Source organism: Solanum pennellii, chromosome 9, assembly GCF_001406875.1.
Source record: "Solanum pennellii chromosome 9, SPENNV200".
NCBI classification, from domain to species: Eukaryota; Viridiplantae; Streptophyta; class Magnoliopsida; order Solanales; family Solanaceae; genus Solanum; species Solanum pennellii.
Genome location: NC_028645.1, coordinates 37,330,928 through 37,352,025, shown reverse-complemented (window position 1 = coordinate 37,352,025; position 21,098 = coordinate 37,330,928).

Below are 21,098 nucleotides of genomic sequence, written 5' to 3'. Positions count from 1 at the left end.
CATTTCTCATCTCATCATTAGTATTGAGTGTACTAAACTCAATACTTTCATTAGAGTGTTCATAGAGACTGGTCTCTTCATTATCTTACACTCTCATTGGTGAGTACGTATTGGTAACATTTACTTAGGCTCATCATATACATTAGCCTCATATCATGTTGTCACCACATTCTTCATTATTAGCACCTTTTCTTTTCATAATTACTCACCTCTTATTACGTGAATGTTCATTTCATCATTTCATAGTTCATCTCATCATATGCCAATGCACTTGTCCATTTACTGTATATTACACTCATACTTAACCCTACTAGGGTTCTTCATTTCATTACGTACATCTTAGGTTCACTTACTTTTGAACGTATGTTTGACTTATGTGTCTATACATACAAGCCATGGGGCTTCATTCATAGTTCGTTAAGTGATTCTTACTTTCCTAAGATTATATAGTACAAGACTTATGTATTTTTTATATATGCCAAGATCTTGATTTTTGATCTAAGTAGATGGCATTACTCTTGGATATTTTACTCATGTATGACTTATGTATCAATACGGAGGTTTGGGCAAGGGAACCCAAATCTTAAATCACTTGGATATCATTTATATTTTTCATTGATTTTATTTATAAATATGTATAACATTAGAACTCTAAATTAAATCTCAACATTAACATCGAACGATAGATTTTCTATTTAAATGTACTCTTAATTTAGCCAAAGGGTTGTGGGTTCGAACACCCACAGCCTTTTCTCCGAAACCAAGAGGTTGTGGGTTCAAACACCCACAGCCTCTTTGATTCTTCTTTTAATTTCACTGTGGAGGCTGTGAGGTGGTGGGTTCGAACCCCTACAGCCTCTCTATCTTTATTTTATTTAAATTGGCGAGTGGCAGTGAGGTTGTGGGATCAAACCCCAACAGCCTCACTTAATTTCCTTATTAATTTTGCTTCTTCCTTCATCCTTGAGTTCGTGGGTTCGATTCCCACGCCTCGCGTTTTCTTTTCTTTTGCACGTACCTGGAGGTCGTGGGTTCGAATCCCACGCCTCCCATTTATTTGCATAATTAATTTTATCCTCCTTCTCCCCACAGATCGCGAGTGTGATTCCCCCGAGTTCCATTCTCTTTCTTTTTCTTTGAGGCGAAATCAGTAGTTATGATCGAATCCCCAGCCCCCATTTTCTTTTTTCTTTGCCTCGCGAAACCAGTAGCTAAGGGGTTCGATTCCCCTAAGATCCTTCACGTTTTTCTTTCTTTTTCAGCCATCTCAACATGTTAGGTCTTGGGTTCAATTTCCATTGACCTCACTTTTTTAATTTTCAATTTTAAAACCCTGATTTTAACCTTATTATAGAGTACCCAAATCTGGAAAATTCTTGTCATTATTCAACCCATTTTTAGTCACATTGTTCATAAGTTTAGTTGGCTAAAAGATGGTTATTTCAATCAACTGTATTTCATGGTAATGAACATCACATTGTACACACATTGCACACATAAAATACATAAGAAATACATGATTTATACAACCCCAAAACAGTGGCCAAAGCCACTGCCCCCGTGCACACACACACACCAACTCTTCTATCACACTTTGAATATTGTTTTCGTAATTTCCCTCACATAAACATGTTCACATTTAATATAAATACATCCTCCATGCCTAAATCTAGCAGCACAACATACCCATCCTACTAATTCGTTTGGGAGCTAAGGACAAGGACATACAAAGGGGAACAACCTTAGTTTTCAAGACCTTGAGAATCATTCGAAGGAAAATACTCTTGGAGAAAGAATTCCAGGAGAGAAACCCATACCTTTTGATGTTGTTCAAGTGTGAAGCTGCAGCCCAGAAATTCCACCAAACCACACCCGATTCTCCTCAAATTCCTCCAAACCACACCCAATTCTCCTCAACGTACACACCACTCATCGAACAACCTCCCTTTGCCTTGACGTTTTTGATTACCTTGCTTTTCTTAAAACTTTTTGTGTGTTTTTCAAGTGTGAAGAACAATTGTTACTAAATTGTTCTTGAGCTTTCTTGTTAGTCAGAGCGTGAGAGAATGAGAGTTGAGAGACGTTAAAGAGAGTTGAGAAACGTGAGGGAGAGAGTTATTTGGATTAGGAGACTAAATTCAAGACTTAGTCAAAATAGGATTTAATTTAATTCATACCAAAATCTTATTTATTATAATTAATACGTGAAAGGACCATTTTACCCTTAATGAATAGATTTTAATTGATGATTAAATCATCAATTCCTTGCTCCTGGTGGGGCTCGAACCCGAGTGGCGCCCCATTTGATAAATGGGTCACTCCGGGTAGCCCAAATCCGAATTGCTCTTAGTTGAATTAATTAATTAATTTATTAATTTCCCAGGGTAATTACAATATTACCCTTGGCCTGGAAAAGACCATTTTACCCCTGGACCCTCAAAACTTAAAATTTCCTCTTTTAAGTCCGGTAAAGACTGTTACGATTAAATCTTAATTTTTGCAAGCCTTACTTGGTTGGTTCCAACCTTTCCAAGCTCAACTAACTCCGCAAGTTAGTTGACTTGGTCGTAGTAAGGGTTTTGAGGTCTGGTTCTACGCGTATCAATCCGTGTGAGCCTTGGTTTAATCGCAAGCATTCTTGACACCTTAAGTCTTGATCCTATTCATTTTTAGGGTTGTTACATTATCCCCCCCCTAGGAACATTTGTCCCCGAATGACACTACCACTTCACATCGTAATACTAGTCAGATCATAATAAAATCACTATGCACAGTCAATCAATAGCAACAAAATACGGAGAGATAAGGAGACATAGGCTTAAGAGTAGGAAGTCTAACCTCAAGAGCTGAAAAGATATGGGTAGCGTGATCTCATGTCGGCCTCAGCCTCCCATGTAGCACCCTCAACAAGATGATTTCTCCACAATACCTTCACTGTGGAAATCTCCTTGTTCCTCAGCCGCTTGACCTGTCTTTCTAAGATCTCAACAGGTACCTCCTCATAAGACAGGTCTTCACCAACCCCCAAACCTTCAACATGTAAGATTGATGCTGGATCACCTAGGCACTTCTTCAACATAGATACATAAAAGATTGGATGAACAGAAGCTAGCTCCGCAGGCAATGCTAACTCATAGTCCACCTCACCCACACGCTGTAGGATCTCATATGGCCCAACTTACCTCGGACTCAGCTTCCCTTTTTTACCAAATCTCATCACCCCTTTCATAGGTGATATTTTCAAGTAAACCTGGTCACCAACATCAAACTCTAAGGGCCATTTTCTGTTATTAGCATATGACTTCTGCTGACTGTAAGCAGTAGTCAACCTGTCCCTAATCACTCTAACCTTCTCTAAGGCCTCATGAATGATATCTGGACCCAAAATGGATAACTCTCCAACCTCGAACCACCCAATTGGAGATCTACACCTCCTACCATACAGTGCCTCAAATGGTGCCATCCTAATGCTGGAGTGATTAACTATTATTATACGAGAACTCTATCAAAGGTAGATGGTCATCCCAGCTACCTCTGAAGTCAATCACACACATTCTCAACATGTCCTCCAATGTCTGAATGGTGCGCTCTGCCTGTCCATCAGTCTGAGGATGAAAGGCAGTATTAAGCTTTACCTGTGTGCCCAAGCTTTTCTGGAAAGATCTCCAGAAATGTGAAGTAAATTGAGATCCTCTATCTTAAATGATAGACAAATGAAACCCATGCCACCTCAAAATCTCATCAATATAAAGTCTCGCATAATCCTCGGCTTTGTAGGTAGACTTCACAGGGATAAAGTGAGCAGACTTAGTCAATCTGTCCACAATAACCCGTATGGAGTCATGTTGCCTTCTAGTCCTCGGAAGACCAACTACGAAGTCCATATTTTATGGCCTCCCACTTCCAAGTCGGAACCTCAATGATCTAAGTCAGACCACCAGCCTTAAGATGCTCTGCTTTAACCTGCTGACAATTAGGAAACTTAGCCACATATTCTGCAATGTCCTTCTTCATGCCATCCCAATAGATCTGCTTAAGATCATGATACATTTTGGTGGAAGCTGGATGTATGGAATATCTGAACCATGGGTGTCTGCCACAATTTTGGTCCATAAATCACACATCTTGTACACACAGCCTGTCCTGGTATCTAAGTATGCCATCACCTCCCAAAGTGAAAGACTCATTCATTTTTAACAACACTAAGTCCTTCAGCTCCATCAATACAGGATCAAGATGCTGATCCTTCTTGACTTCAACTACCAAGGATGATTCAGAACTAGGATGAACTGAAACACCCATACCAGTAGAGTCAACCAATCGCACACCTAGTCTGGTCAGTCTGTATACCTCTTTATCCAACTCTTTAATACTGTCCTCAACGTGGGTTGTACTCCCCATGCTCATTCTGCTCAAAGCATCAACCACAACATTATCCTTACCTGGATGGTAGTGCACATTCATGTCATAATCCTTCAACAGCTCCAACCATCTCCGCTGACGTAGATTCAACTCCCTCTATGTGATTACGTACTGGAGACTCTTATGATCTGTGGACACATCCACATACACTCCATACAGATAATTCCTCCACAGCTTCAATGCAACACCACAGCTGCCAACTCCAGGTCATGAGTAGGATAATCCTTCTCATGAACCTTGAGCTGTCTAGAAGCATAGGCTATGACCTTACCCGCCTGCATAAGAACACAACTCAAACCAACCCTATATTCATCACAATAGACAGTGTAGTTCTCAGTACACTTAGGCAGAGTTAGCACCAGGGCTGGAGTGAGTCCGTCCTTGAGATCCTGGAAACTTTTCTCACAAGTCTCCGTCCATTCAAACATGGCTTTCTTCTTTGTCAAAGCTGTCAGTGGGGCAGCAACGGAAGAAAAGTCATCCACAAACCTGCGGTAGTAACAAGCCAATCCCAGAAAGCTACGGATTTCAGTGGGATTAAGGGGCTTTGTCCAGTTTTTAACAGCTTCAATCTTCCTGGGGTCCACCTCTACACCTTGATCGGACACAACATGACCCAGGAAGCTCACTAATCTCAGTCAGAAATCACACTTGCTTAATTTGGCATATAATTGATGCCTTCTAAGTACCTGCAAGGTTAGTCTCAAATGTTGTTCATGCTCTTCCTTAGTGTTAGAGTAGATGAGAATGTTATCAATGAATATTATGATGAAAAAGTCAAGGTATTCACGGAAGACCCTGTTCATGTGATCCATAAATGCAGCAGGTGCATTCGTGAGACCAAATGACATGAGTAGAAACTCATAGTCACCATAGCGGGTACAAAAGTATGTCTTTGGGATATCTTTATCCCTAACCTTAAGCTGATGATACCCTGAACGAAGATCAATCTTAGAGAAGAAACTAGAACCTTGAAGCTGATCGAACAAATAATCTATTCTGGGGAGTGGATACTAGTTTTTGATAGTGACTTTGTTGAGCTTCCAATAATCGATACACATTCTAAGGGTCCCATCTTTCTTCTTTACAAACAACACTGGAGCGCCCCAAGGGGATATGCTCGGCTGAATGAAACCCTTATTAGTGAGATCTTTTAACTGAAACTTCAACTCTGTGAGTTCTGCTAGAGCCATTTGATAAGGAGGAATTGAGATTTGTTTAGTATCGGGTTTCTAATTCGATACCAAAGTTGATATCTAGAAGGGGAGGGACTCCAGGCAAATCATTAACACTCACAAGATGACATAGTAACCTCTTGGACATCATTTTGTTGGACTTAAGATTTGAAATCAAGGGATTCAAACGACTTGAATTGTACCCCTCCATGACTAACTTTTGTTCATTAGGGAAGCGAAATTTCACCACTCTACTACGACAGTCCAAGCAAGCATAACAACTGTGAAGACAGTCCATGCCAAGAATAATATCAAAATCATGCATGGGTAACTCAATCAAATTTGCACACATAGTCTCACCACTTACAACTATTAGGAAATCCTTGTGTACCCTATCAGTTCTTACATTTTCTCCTAAAGGCGTACTAACCACTATAGAAATTCAGGTAATACTTCAAAAGTAAGGGCAAGTAGAGGAGATACAAAGGAGAGCGTAGACCCTGGATCAAGTAAAGCATAAACAGAAGTTGAGAATACTTGCAGCATACCTGTAACCACATAAGCGGACTTCTCCTGCTCCTCCCATCCCTTCAGGGCATAGAATTTATTCCTCTAGGGAGGATCGGCTGTTGTTGCACCCTATGGATTAGGCCTAGGCTGAGCATTACCTCCATCCTGACCTCTATTTTGTGGACAGTCTCTGACCATGTGTCCACTCTTACCACAACCGAAGTAGGCATTCGTACCCTGTCTGCACTCTCCACTGTGAGCTCGGCCACACTTAGCACAATTCTTCTTAGGAGCTGCATCTCACCTCCATTGCTCTTCTTGGGCTCAGGTCTGCCTCCTCTAGGTGTAGCACCCCTCTGAGGATTTGAATTCCTAGAACTCTGTTGCCCCTTTTTGAACCTTGGATGCGCACGGACGCCAAAGTTATCTTTGTGGCCTGATACGCTCAAACTTACTTCTCAAATAAGAAGTAAAGCGGTCGTGTCAAGTAAATAACCCAACTAGTGAGGTTAGGATCGTTCCCACGAGGAAAATAGTTTAGACTTAACTTTAACCTATAATTACTATTGTTCGGTCAATTACTTCCATGGAAAGAAAAAACAATAAAATTGAAAGAGACACTTAACAGCTTTGAAAGTTGGATTTTAATCAATTAATCAAAGTAACTAGGGTTTCCGTGTTCCCCACAGGTTCATAACTAGGTAATTCTATCTATAACAATTCCTTCCTAGTATCTTGCATGCAAAGTGATAAGTTATGTATTTCTAAATCCTTGGTCCGACATCTAGAAAATCTCACTCCGCACCTTGGTCCGGCTACGTGTGTTGCTATCCTAACCCTTATCTTTACCTCATATTAAGCATCGTATTCGATATTTGACTAAGTTATTACCTCGTACCAATCAATACTAGCCTATTAGATAGTATATACTAAATCTATGTTAATAATTTTTTCCTATTATCTACCTCCTTAGTCCGGCAATTAGCATTAAGGCGAGTTCTAACGTTGGCCATCCGTTAAAAAGACTTCTAAGTGAAACAATTATTAATACATGCAAGACACTATTCTAGAATTGTTATTTTAGTTAGGTTTTATCTCATTGTTTGCCTATGGTTCCCACAACCCTAGTTATGGAGTTTAGTTACCCATAGTCATAATCACAATATTCAAATATATTATATAAGAATTCATGTACTTACTTCAATGAGAAAGAGTAAAATCCGAGAGTTTGCTTGATTAATCACCAACAATCAATGATAATCCAAAGTCTAACAATACAATCTTTTCTAATACGGTGTCTAACAATACGGAGTCTAACAATGATCCTGAGTCTAACAGTCTAAGAGTCTAACCTCAAAAACGAGGTTTTTAGAACTATTTATAGAAAATAAAAACCTAATTAAACAAGGATTCTAATTGCTGGAAATCTGTCAAAACGCGGCTGGGTCGACGGACCTCGCGACAGATCGTCGTGGTCAGGACGGACCGTCATGGACTCCGTTGTCCCATACTTGTGCAATTTCTTCTGCTGCTCTCTTCATTACCCTCGACGGCAAGTATGACGGACCGTCATAGGCACAACGGTCCGTCGAGGGCCTTCGTTCCAAAACACTTCAACTCTTGGAATATGGGTACTGGGATCACTTCTGTGAACTTCATGACGAACCTGCAGGACGGACCGTCACAAGCTTCGTAACCCCACACTTGGTAAGACTTCCCCATCTTCCTTCAGCAGTTGCACTACGCTGCCACCTACGGACCGTCACAAGCACGACGGACCGTCATAAGCTCCGTAAGTGGTCTCTTCTGCATTTCTTCGCTCAAAATCTCCGCATTCAGCTTTGGACAGATTTCCTGCAAAATAAAAAGAAACTTATATAAAAATTTGCACAAAAAAGGCTTTTGGACACACTAAACTTAAGGAAAAAGTATTAATAATACCGTGAAACCACGGTATATCATGGCCTCCATAACTGGGACCTGCCTGATCTTGAGGCCTAGGCCTTCTAACATCACGAACACCTCTCTTTCTGCGGCTGTCCTCTACCTGCTGGACATGCACCATCAACATGGAAAGATCCATGTTATAATGAAGCATCGCAGATCGACACTCCTCCTCCAGGTCTACATTGATTCCTGTGAGGAAAATTCTCATCTTATCCCTACTTTTAGAAACCAGGGAACTAGCATACCTGGATGATTTCAACAAAGCTCAGTATTCTCCTCGTTCTTGCTATTAAATACTAGGGAAAGTAACATACCTCGATATCTTAACAAACTTCAGGGAATACTCCCTGACTGTCATAGAGCCTTGCTTAAGGTTGATGAACTCTTCAACCTTGGCCTCCCTTATCTCAATGGGGAATAATCTCTCCAAAAATGTTGTCTTGAACATCTCCCATGTGACTAGCACTCCACCTAAGACACAGCTGTCTTGCCACATCTTGCACCAAGTCTGTGCAACATCCTTAAGTTGATAGGAAGTCAGCTCAGCCTTGTCAATATCAGGGGCCCCCATAGCCACCTAAATCTTATGCACCTCGTCTACAAACTCTTGAGGATCCTCCGATATCTTAGCCCATGTGAATATAGGAGGATTCATCCTCGTGAAATCTCGCAGTCTGTCAGCCATGCTGCGAACTAGTGAGTTCTCCCGCTGAACATCCTGTCGGTTGACTTGGGAAGTCATAGACTGAGCCTGTATCGTGATGGCCTGTGCCATCTGGGCCAGAGATTCCCTCACCTCAGCATCAGTCAACCCAGCTGGGTTAACCGGCATGGTCACTCCTTCAGCTGGGGCCTGGGGTGGAACTTGATTGTCCCCAGCAGCTGCTCCTCCTCTCGTTTAACCAATAGCTCTCCTAGTGTTCATTCTCCGAAAACAACAAGGATTGATGTTATACACGCTCATAACACCAAGAACTCAGACATTAGGAAAAGCATGATAAGTCAGAAGAAGGGAAATTTTCTTACGCATCATGCAATCTCTAATTCAGGATAGTGGTGCACTTCACTACCATGACTTAGAAACTACGCAATGTGGTTGATGTGAACTTTTTATTTTGATAATTTAATCTAGTGCTCTGATACCAACTTTGTCACGAGTGAATCTAGACCCCAGACGAGACCGGCGTCGTTGACCTCTCAAAGGTCTCAAACAAGCCTACTTACGTCATCCTTACTTTACGTAGGTTAATTTTAGCGAAAAATTTGAAAATTTTGATTCTTTAAACAGACTTGCTAAACATTCTTAACATTTCATAATCGTTCATCATCAACCATCTAACATTAAAGAGATAAGCAACTGAAAGAAATAGTTAATAAAGTCTTAATTGTATAATTGCCAAAATGGCACCAATACAAAGTGTGAATAAAAGAAGGAAAGAAACGCTAGTGGAACATGCTCCACTAGCCCAACTCTAAAACTACGCTAGAGTGTAAAACAGTAGCATCATCAAAGCATGAGGACTTACCAAACTCCGGATGAATGCTGACGTCTGGATAGCTGCAACAATGATCATGTAGCTCTATGGACCACCTGTGCCTGCACCTTAAATAGTATAGATGTATAGGGTTAGTACACACTTGTGCTAAGTATGGGTATATGCAAACACACACCAAGGACATGCATGAGAGAGAATAGCTCTTTCCTAATGAAATGATTTTTGGAAGTCAAGTCAGTAGACTTGCCAAATTGAGATTAGGAAAGTTACTGAACTTTCAAAATTGAGTTAGGAAGGTCATGCCATGAGAGTAACATGCATCATTATAACACACAGCTTCTTTCATATCATTCATTCATATGCCATGAGACTTTGAATCATGGATTTGACATTAAGACATTCCAAAATGAGGGTTCAACATATGGGACCTCAACTAGGGAGTCTTCATTAGCAAACACTGAGTCTGCTTCATTCATTCATACGTAGTTCATTTCATTTCATTCATAGGCCAGTGTGAACACCAGCTATACCTAGGGTGTAGTTTAAGACTTTCATCGGTTTTGATGTGCAATGATAAGGAATAACCTAATGTCATTACCTGAGTCAATCTCACCTCTTGATTATCCAATCCTAACACCTTTGGTATCATTATGTGCTTCATTAGAGTATGGCCTCATTCATTCATTGAGAACTTTAACTTAAACTAACATATATCATATGAGCATCATGAAATCCAGTGTCTCCCCCACACCAAAAAGAGGTGGAATCACCGGCCAAAGTGACTCAATAACATGCTAGCATATATGGGAATTTGACCCCGCTAGATCCCTATATTGGCAATATAGGTTCAAAGACTAGGAGATGTATGGAGACCCATGCCCGGCAAGACAGACAATCTCATCTCATGACAGTTACGTGAACCTTCGCCCTTCCCGAAAGAAGGCATCATCGCTTATAGCTAGCCTATCGGTGCTCAGTATAAAGTTTCATTACATGCTGGCTTCTAGTATGAGGACATCATAGCTCATTAGATGATTTTTCATCTCATCATTAGTATTAAGTGTATTAAATTCAATACTTTCATTAGAGTTCTCAAAGAGACTGGTCTCTTCAATATCTTATACTCTTATTGGTGAGTACGTATTGGTAACATTTACTTACGCTCATTTGAGATTGCTCTCATCATATACATTAGCCTCATATCATGTTGTCACCCATTCTTCATTATTAGCACCTTTGCTTTTAATAGTTACTCACCTCTTTTTACGTGAAAGTTCATTTCATCATTTCATAGTTCATCTCATCATATGCCAATGCACTTGGCCATTTACTGTATCTTACACTCATACTTAACCCTACTAGGGTTCATCACGTACATCTTAGGTTCACTTACATTTGAACGTATGTTAGACTTATGTGTCTATACATACAAGCAATGGGGCTTCATTCATAGTTCGTTAAGTGATTCTTACTTTCCTAAGGTTATGTAGTACAAGACTTATGTTTCTTGTATATATGCCAAGATCTTGATTTTTTATCTAAGTAGATGGCATTACTTTTTGATATTTTACTCACATATGACTTATGTATCACTTGGATATCATTTATATTTTTCATTGATTTTATTTCTAATATTCATAACATTAGAACTCTAAATTAAATCTCAACGTTAACATTGAATGATAGATTTTCTATTTAATTTTACTCTTAATTTAGCTGAAGAGTTGTGGGTTCGAACCCCCACAACCTCTTTTTATTTTTCATTAAGAATACATTGCTCCTTTTTGCCCAATCCAAGAGGTTGTGGGTTCAAACCCCCACAGCCTCTTTGAATTTTCTTTTAATTTCGCTGTGGAGGCTGTGAGGTGGTGGGTTCGAACCTTCACAGCCTCTCTATCTTTATTTTATTTAAATTGGGCTAGTGGAAGTGAGGTTGTGGGATCGAACCCCCACACCCTCACTTCATTTCCTAATTAATTTCGCTTATTCCTTCAGCATTGAGGTCGTGGGTTCGATTCCCACGCCAAGCGTTTTCTTTTTCCTTATTTTCTTTTCTTTCGCGCGTACCTGGAGGTCGTGGGTTCGATTCCCACGCCTCCCATTTATTTGTTTAATTAATTTTCTCCTCCTTCTCCCCATAGATCGCGAGTTCGATTCCCCCCTAGTTCCATTCTCTTTCTTTTTTCTTTGAGGCGAAATCAGTAGCTAGGATCGAATCCCCATCCCCCATTTTCTTTTTTCCTTGCCTCGCAAAACCAGTAGCTAAGGGGTTCGATTCCCCTTAGCTCCTTCACGTTTTTCATTGTTTTTCAGCCATCTCAACATTGTGAGGTCTTGGGTTCAATTCCCATTGACCTCACTTATTTAATTTTACCTTTTCAAACCCAGATTTTAACCATATTATAGAGTACCCAAATCTGGAAAATTCTTGTCATTATTCAACTCATTTTTAGTAACATTGTTCATAAGTTTAGTTGGCTAAAAGATGGTTATTTCAATCCACTGTATTTCATGGTAATGAACATCACATTGTACACATATTGTAAACATAAATTACACAAGAAACATAATTTATACAACCCCAAAACAGTGGCCAAAGCCACTGCCCACGTGCAAACACACACCAACTCTTCGATCACACTTTGAACATTGTTTCGTTATTTCCCTCACATAAACATGTTCACATTTAATATAAATACATCCTTCATGCCTAAATCTAGCTGCACAACATACCCATCATACTAATTCGTTTGGGAGCTAAGGACAAGGACATACAAAGGGAAACAACCTTAGTTTTCAAGACCTTGAGAATCGTTCAAAGGAAAATACTCTTGGAGAAAGAATTCCAGGAGAGAAACCCATATCTTTTGATGTTTTTCAAGTGTGAAGTTGCTGCCCAGAACTCCTCCAAACCAAACCCAGTGCTCCTCAAGGTACACACCACTCGACGAACAACCTCCTTTTGCCTACACGTTTTTTATTACCTTGCTTTTCTTAAAACTTTTCGTGTGTTTTTCAAGTGTGAATAACAATTGTTACTAAATTTTTCTTGAGCTTTCTTGTTAGTCAGAGCGTGAGAGAATGAGAGTTGAGAGACGTTAAAGAGAGTTGAAAAACGTGAGGGAGAGAGTTATTAGGATTAGGAGACTAAATTCAAGACTTAGTCAAAATAGGATTTAATTAAATTTATACCAAAATCTGATTTATTTTAATTCATACATTAAAGGACCATTTTATCCTTAATGAATAGATTTTAATTGATGATAAAATCATCAATTCCTTGCTCCTAGTGGGGCTCGAACCCGAGTGGCGCCCCATTTGCGAAATGGGTCACTCCGGGTCGCCCAAATCCGAATTGATCTAATTAAATTAATTAATTAATTTAGTAATTCCCCAGCGTATTTAAAATATTACCCTTGGCCTGGAAAAGACCATTTTACCCCTGGACCCTCAGAACTTAAAATCTCCTCTTTTAAGTCCGGTAAACTCTTTCTATTAAATCTTCATTTTCGCGACCCTTACATGGTTGGTTCCAAACTTTCCAAGCTCAACTAACTCCCCAAGTTAGTTGACTTGGTCGTAGTAAGGGTTCTGAGGTCTGGTTCTACGTGTATCAATCCGTGTGACCCTTGGTTAAATTGCAAGAATTCTTGACACCCTAAGTCTTGATCCTATTCATTTTTATGTTTGTTACATTCGGGAAGTTATGAGTTATTTAATTACCATGATATTCCTACTTCCTTATTTGGCATCATATAAGAAGTCATTATAAGCCAATTTTATTTGACTTTACCCGTTATTTGCTGAAATTTCATGAGTGTGATATTGGCAATTGACATTCTTAAGATCTTCTTCATAGCTCACTTAGAAAATACGTTCCATCATCATCATTAGTTCTTACTTTCATAGAGACATAATTAGGGATAAGATGATGCGAGCTAACATCAAATCTAGTGTCTTCCCCACACTTAAAAGAGGTGATTCACCGGTTAAAATGAATCTAGATCATGTGAGATACTCATGAAATCCAGTGTCTGGTACACACCAAAAAGGGGTGATCCCCAGCTAAGGCGAATCCATATCAAGTGTTCACTCCACACCGAAAAGGAGCGAATAACGGACATAATGAATAAAGAACATATCCTGAGCATTAACCTACATAGATCATGTGAGCTAAACCTGAAATCCAGTGTCTGACCCACACTGAAAAGAGGTGGAATCACCGACCAAAGTGAAACCGAACATGCCTAGCTTGCTTAGGTGGAAACGACAGGCTAGTTCCTATAATGGCTAGACATAGTTCGAAGACTAGGGACATAATTAGACTACTTATCCACCTTGTTGGTAGCCTCGTCTCACTTTCATTATCTTCTTTATCTTTTAGAGTTGACTCAGCATTATGGAATCTTGCTTCTAGATTGAGAATTATTTACTCTTTTGATGACTTGTCATCCTTAATTTACATTGATGAAATGTGAAATGTCCTTACATATCATCCTTACTTTACATTGATGAAATGTAAATTGTCCTTACATATCATCCTTACTTTACATTGATGAAATGTAAATTGTCCTTACATATCATCCTTACTTTACATTGATGAATGTGATTGTCCTTACATATCATCCTTAGGTTATAAGGAGACTAGTCTCATACATTCTAACACCTTCATTCGTGAGAATTCTGTTAGCATAGTAGCTTAGGTGTAAGTAAGAATTGTCTCTTTGATTCTTTATAACTCACGTTACTTCTTTACATTAGTGTAGTAGCTTCATTTCATCGTTTGTGGACGATGAGCTCTTCTTTCAATGAGTTACATATGTTCATGGTTCATTCTTGTAGATCATGTTGGGAGTTGTCCGAATGAATGTCATGCCCTTGGTTATGGATTCATTGATGTTACTTTAGAAGTGCTTATAATATATTTGATTTTCTAACTACACAAGATTGGCATATCATTAGTATTGGCTCAACATTTGGATATTAAACTACATAACAATTTTTGTTGGTATAAGCCAATTTTACGTATGTTCATATTTAAATTGAATATGTATGAACCTTTAGCCAATATTTAAATCATTCACATAAGCTCCTACCCATTAGCATGCATTCATATTGACAAAGTAGTGTTAGCCAATTTTATTGGCACCAGATAGTCAATTCATTCAAGATGTGATTTCATAGTGATCTTTCAAGCCAATCTTAGTTCATGACTTTAGGCATAACGTTTTTAAGCATTTCGGACAGCATCATATTAACATTTGATGAATATAACATCTTCATAAAGTCACAGTAAGTATGCATTAAGACGTCATACATCACACTTAACGTTTTCGAAACTTGGCTTAGTAATACATCGTTCTTTAATTCAGGTAAGGAACCTTTAGCATCAAACGAGTTCAATTCATAGTTCATTAGACATTCATAATTCAAGAACATTACACATAACATCAGCCAGCACCACATACAAACAACAGGATCTCTAACCTATTCAACATTGAATCAAAAAGGAAACTAGGGACAAGGGAGTTCAACGAGAACACGAGGAAAACCCTAGTTTTCAAGATCTTTGAATTGTTGGAAAGAAAGTTTTCTTGGAGAAAGATGTCCTGGAGATAAACCAATACCTTATTTAGATTCTAATCTACGATGATTACCCTAACGAAATCCTTGAAACCCGTTAAACCGCCCAAGAAAAGCCTCTAGCGTTGTTACGTTCTTGCAGTTTGTTGTTTACTGCCTTTGTCGTGAGTATCTTGTGATTGGATGTGATTTCTAGGTTTTTGGGACTGATGTTGAATTCTTCAACTTTAGATTAATTAACTTAATTAATAAATTAATTAGTTAATTAATAAAATACCCCTCCTAAGTTTACTAGACATAGGAGGACGATTGACTTAGCCAATTGCAGTTTTGACTAAGTGTCTCTGCTGACCAAGGCTTAAGTTAATTAATTTGATGGCTTAATTAATCAAATATGGGACTTAAGGAAATTACCAAAATACCCCTAAGTGATTAAGACCACAACTAACAACTTTGGACCATCCTAGGTTAGACACTAGCTTGTCCTTAAGTTAGTTAGGTTAGTTTGGTGTCACCCGACTAGGTCTTAGTTTGTCGGGTCCCTTGGCTAGTCATTTTTGATTGATCCTAGATTAGTTAGCTAGTTGGTTAAGTTAGTTAGTGTGTTGAGTTGGTTAGGAATCACGGCCCCACCTGGCTGGACCCATCCGCGCACATGCCCCTAACCGCCTAACCAAATTTGGTTAGCATGTAGCGTGGTCCCCCTCTCGGCCGGTTAGCCCATGTTCTTGCACATGGGTTTATTGAACTTTCCTAACCAATTTATCTTGATGTATCATTTGGGAATGTTTACTTATTTTATGAAGGACCCTCACCATGTCCTTGGGTACTGCTTAATCTACATGATCATTTTAATTGATCATGTACCATGGTATCTAGGCTTGACACTTGGATGGCTCATACCTTTTCTGAGTTGGACGAAATATATTTTATTAGCTTAAATCTTCATTACCGGTATATTTCTTAAACATCAATCTTGGAATGGGGTATGATAACCCAAAAAGTATTTCTCATATTTGTATATAGAAAATTTGCTAATATCTCTTAGCCAATTTTTCTAAACTGTGCCCAATATTTCTAAATATTGGGCATTGAGGTGCCTATGTACCCCTAATAGGCTATCCTAAGGGCATAACTAGGTTCTTCATTAGACATATGATTTTCCGGAACATTACATCTTTCTTTTGTAACTCCTTACACAGTAGTTCAATTCAATGTCAATCTAGAAACTCTCTCACAACCGTTCTCAGTCTCTACTCTAGTCGGTGACCCAGTTATAGCTAGACGGGTATATAGAAATTTCCCTGTTACATTCTCTCAGAATGTCACCTCACTAGATCTTGTAGAGTTAGAAATGGTAGAATTTGATGTCATTCTAGGAATAGATTGGTTACATTCATGTTATGCCTCATTCGATTGTAGAACTAGGATTGTTCGTTTTCTGTTTTCAGACGAACCAACCATAGAATGGAAGGATAGTAGCTTAGCGCCTATAGGCCGATTCATTTCTTACCTTAAGGACAGAAAGATGATATCTAAGGGTTATCTTTATCATCTAGTTCGGGGTTACGGATTTTAGCTCTGAAACCCCAACTCTTGAGTCAGTTGCAGTAGTTAGTGAGTTTCCAGAAGTATTTCCAGAAGATCTTCCCGGAGTTTCTCCTGAAAGGGAAATCGACTTTGGAATTGATATCCTTCCAGATACCCAGCCTATTTCTATTCCTCCTTACAGAATGGCTCCAGCAGAGCTTAAGGAATTGAAGGAGCATTTGAAAGACCTTCTAGATAAGGGTTTCATAAGACCTAGTATTTCACCATGGGGTGCACCAGTGTTGTTCGTATTGAAGAAAGATGGTTCTCTCACAATGTGCATTGACTACAGACAGTTAAACAAGGTCACAATCAAGATTAAGTATCCCATCCCCAGGATTAATGACTTGTTTGACCAACTTCAGGGTGCTAGTCATTTCTCAAAGATAGACCTCACATCGGGTTATCATCAGCTCAGAGTCAGAGATAGTGACATTTTGAAAACAGCCTTCAGAACTCGGTATGGTCATTATGAATTTCTAGTTATGTCATTTGAACTAACCAATGCTCCTACATCTTTCATGGATTTGATGAGCAGAGTGTTCAAATAGTACTTGGACTTGTTTGTTATCGTCTTCATTGATGATATCCTCAATTACTTTAGGAATTAGGAAGAACATGCAAGTTATTTGAGAGTTTTTCTTTAGACTCTCAAAGATCGCCAGTTATTTGCTAAGTTTAGCAAATATGAGTTCTGGTTGCAATTTGTTGCTTTCCTTGGTCACATTGTATCTAGCGAAGGGATCCGAGTGGATTCACAGAAGATAGAAGCGATGAAACAATGGCCCATACCTATCTCTATTACAGATATCACAACTTTCTTGGGCCTAGAAGATTATTACAGAAGGTTCGTGGAAGGATTTTCATCCATAGCCTCATCATTGACTAGGTTGACTCGGAAGATGGTCAAGTTCCAATGATCATATGATTGTTAGAAAATCTTCGCAAAATTGAAAACTAGATTGACTACAGCTCCTGTCCTGACTCTACCAAAAGGTTCCGATGGTTATGTGATCTATTGCGATGCATCCAGAGTTGGCCTTGGTTGTGTGTTGATGCAATGAGATAAGGTTATAGTTTATGCTTCTAGACAGCTTAAGGTGATGAGAAGAACTATCCAACTCATGACCTCGAGCTTGCAGCATTGTTTTTTGCACTCAAGATATGGAGACACTACTTGTATGTTGTTCATATAGATGTGTTCACTGAACATAAGAGCCTTCAGTATGTGTTCACCCAGAAAGAGTTGAATCTTTGCCAGAGGAGATGGCTTGAGTTCCTTAAGGATTATTATATGAGTGTGCATTACCATCTTGGTAAGGAAAATGTAGTAGCATATGCTTTTAGAAGATTATATATGGGTAGTGTATCCCATGTTGAGGAAGAAATGAAGTATCTAGTGAAGGTGTTCATAGCCTTGCTCGCTTGGGAGTTTGCATATATGCTGGAGGTTTTCTCCCAAGGGGGATATAGTGTACTTCTCTACCAGGGTAGATTGTGTGTTCGTGATGTGGGCGAGTTGAAACAACATATTCTTTCAGAAGCCCATAACTCCAGGTATTCTATTCATTCAGGTGCCACTAAGATGTACCGCGATCTGCGGGAAGTCTATTGGTCGAATGGTATGAAGAGGGATATAGCAGATTTTGTGAGTAAGTGCCCCAATTGCCAGCAAGTCAAGGTTGAACATCAGAAACCAGGAGGTATGACTCAAGAGATTGACATTCCTACTTGGAAGTGGGAACTGATCAATATGGATTTCATCACAGGGTTACCGCGTACTTTACCGCGTACTCACAGACAGCATGACTCCATTTGGGTGATATTTGATAGGATGACCAAGTCTTCTTGCTTTTTGGCGGTCAAGACTACAGATTCAGCAGAGAACTATGCCAAGCTTTACATTAATGAAATTGTAAGGTTGCATGGGGTTACCCCTTTGTCTATCATCTCAGATAGAGGTCCTCAGTTTACCTCACAAATCTGGAAGTCATTTCAGAAGGGTCTTGGTACTCAAGTTAACCTTAGCACAGCATTTCATCCGTAGACGGATGGACAGGCCGAGTGTACTATTCAGACCTTATAGGATATGTTGAGAGATTGTGTGATCTATTTCAAAGGTAGTTGGTATGATCACCTTCCTTTAATTGAGTTTGCCTACAACAATAGCTACCATTCCAGCATTCAGATGTCCCCTTATGAAGCTTTGTATGGGCGGAGATGTAGTTCTCCCGTTGATTAGTTTGAAGTAGGTGAAGTAGCCTTGATAGGGCCAGATTTAGTCCTTTATGCTATGGAGAAAGTGCAACTCATAAGAGAGATACTTAAGATAGCCCAAAGTCGTCAGAAATCTTATGTAGATGTAAGGAAAAGGGAACTAGAGTTCCAAGTTGATGATTGGGTTTTTCTGAAAGTGTCACTATGAAAGGGGTGATGAGATTTGGCAAGAAAGGAATCTCAGTCCTAGATATGTAGGCCAATATAAGATGTTGAAAAGGGTTGGCATATGAGTTAGAGTTACCAGCAGACTTAGCAGCAGTGCACCCGGTATTCCACATCTCGCTCTTGAAGAAGTGTGTGGGTGATCCAGCCTCAATAGTGCCATTAGAGAGTGTGGCACTGAAAGATAGTCTTTCTTATGAGGATGAACCAGTTGAGATTCTTGACTGTCAGGTTAGAAGGTTGAGAACCAAATAAGTCACTTCAGTCAAGGTTTTGTGGAGGAGTCAGTCTGTAGAGGGAGCTACTTGGGAAGTAGAAGCATCCATGAAAGTCAAGTATCCTCACTTCTTTCCTTCCGATTCCACTCCAGCTTGAGGTAATACTTCATCTTAAGTTTTCCTGTCATTCATGCATAAATTAAGTCTTAGAATCATGTTCCCTCAGTTTGTACTTGCATTTTCAACGTATTTGTATGTTCTCACAACTCAATTCAGACAGAAACTCAGTTCTCAGTGTTTAGTAGTAGGGTTTGCAGCTCTCTCCCTCTATTCCAGCTAGTTAGTCTTCATTCCAGGACTAATGTTCCCAAGGGGGAGATAATGTAACACCCCGTATCCAAAACAGACCAAAAACCAGCTTTTAAGAAAAATGTGCACGTGCAACCAACGGTGGCATCGACGGACCGTAGCCTAACCCAAGGTCCATCCTGCACATCCATCGATGGGGTCAGAAACTCCCAAAAATCTCAGCCCAGGAAAATTGGCTAAGTCTTGGTCGACGGATGGACCTATGATCCGTAGTCTATGATCGTCGATCGAGACCCCATTCACCCACTCTATGACAAGAACCACGGATGACCAGCACGGTCCGTAGGTGGACCCACGGTCCGTAGGTCTGACCGTAGGTGGGAACTAGCAGCCAGTTAGGGGGGAAATGCAGTACGGTCAACTTCAAATAATCATAACTCTTATAAAAAATGAATTACGTGACCCATGACATATCAATAGATAGATAATTGAATTAGATTTCCTTAGACACCGACCTTGCTAAAATCAGAGCTCCGAGTGAATTGTTATGCCCGTTTTAGTAAAGGCCTCTCGAACAGACCCAAACGACGGACCGTCGATGGAACGATAGACCGTCTGTCCAGTTCGTCGGTTGGTCCGACACCAACATACCCAGGGGTCTTTTTGTTGTTTTCCACTTTATTTAAACCTTAAGATACATCGTTTTGACCCTAAATCATCATATTTTAGTCTGTTTAAGCCTAGAAACATTACTAAAACTTACCTAAGTCAAAATCATTAATCAAAAGTTAGAAAATTAGAAGCAAGAAAGGAGAAAAGGCTCAAGAACCTTATTTCAAGAACGCAACAAGTTTCCAGCAGTTCCAGCCACGAAATCTAAGTATTTTTCCGTGAACTTCATCACCAGGTATGTGGGATTTCACTAGTGGGTTGCTTTCACCCATTGTGTCCCTAGTTTTCAGTTAGATTCTTGATTCTCATATAATGATTAGACCTAGGGTTTCTAGAACCTCAATAGAGTTTCATGAATTTATTAGTTATATGTTCCAAATAAGATTATCATGTTATTATTCAGTTTATTGCATGAATTTCACAACCCTACCTATGTTTTTCTTTAGTTCTTGAATTACACATACTAGGTCAGATATTTCAGTTACTTCAGATATGCATGCCTCAGTTTTTAATGCATCATTATCAGATTAAATGTTGCATTCTCAGTTTGGATGTTTAGTTTTGAGATATCCAGTATTTAGAGAAACTCAGTCATAATCAGTTAATTACATAATTCATTGGGAGTAGCATAATACCGAGTTGGACTAGGGTTCAGCATATCCAATTAGTCCCAGAACTACTAGCCAAGTAGGTTGTAAGTCCCGTCTATGAGAAATTAGTTTAGTGATCACGCC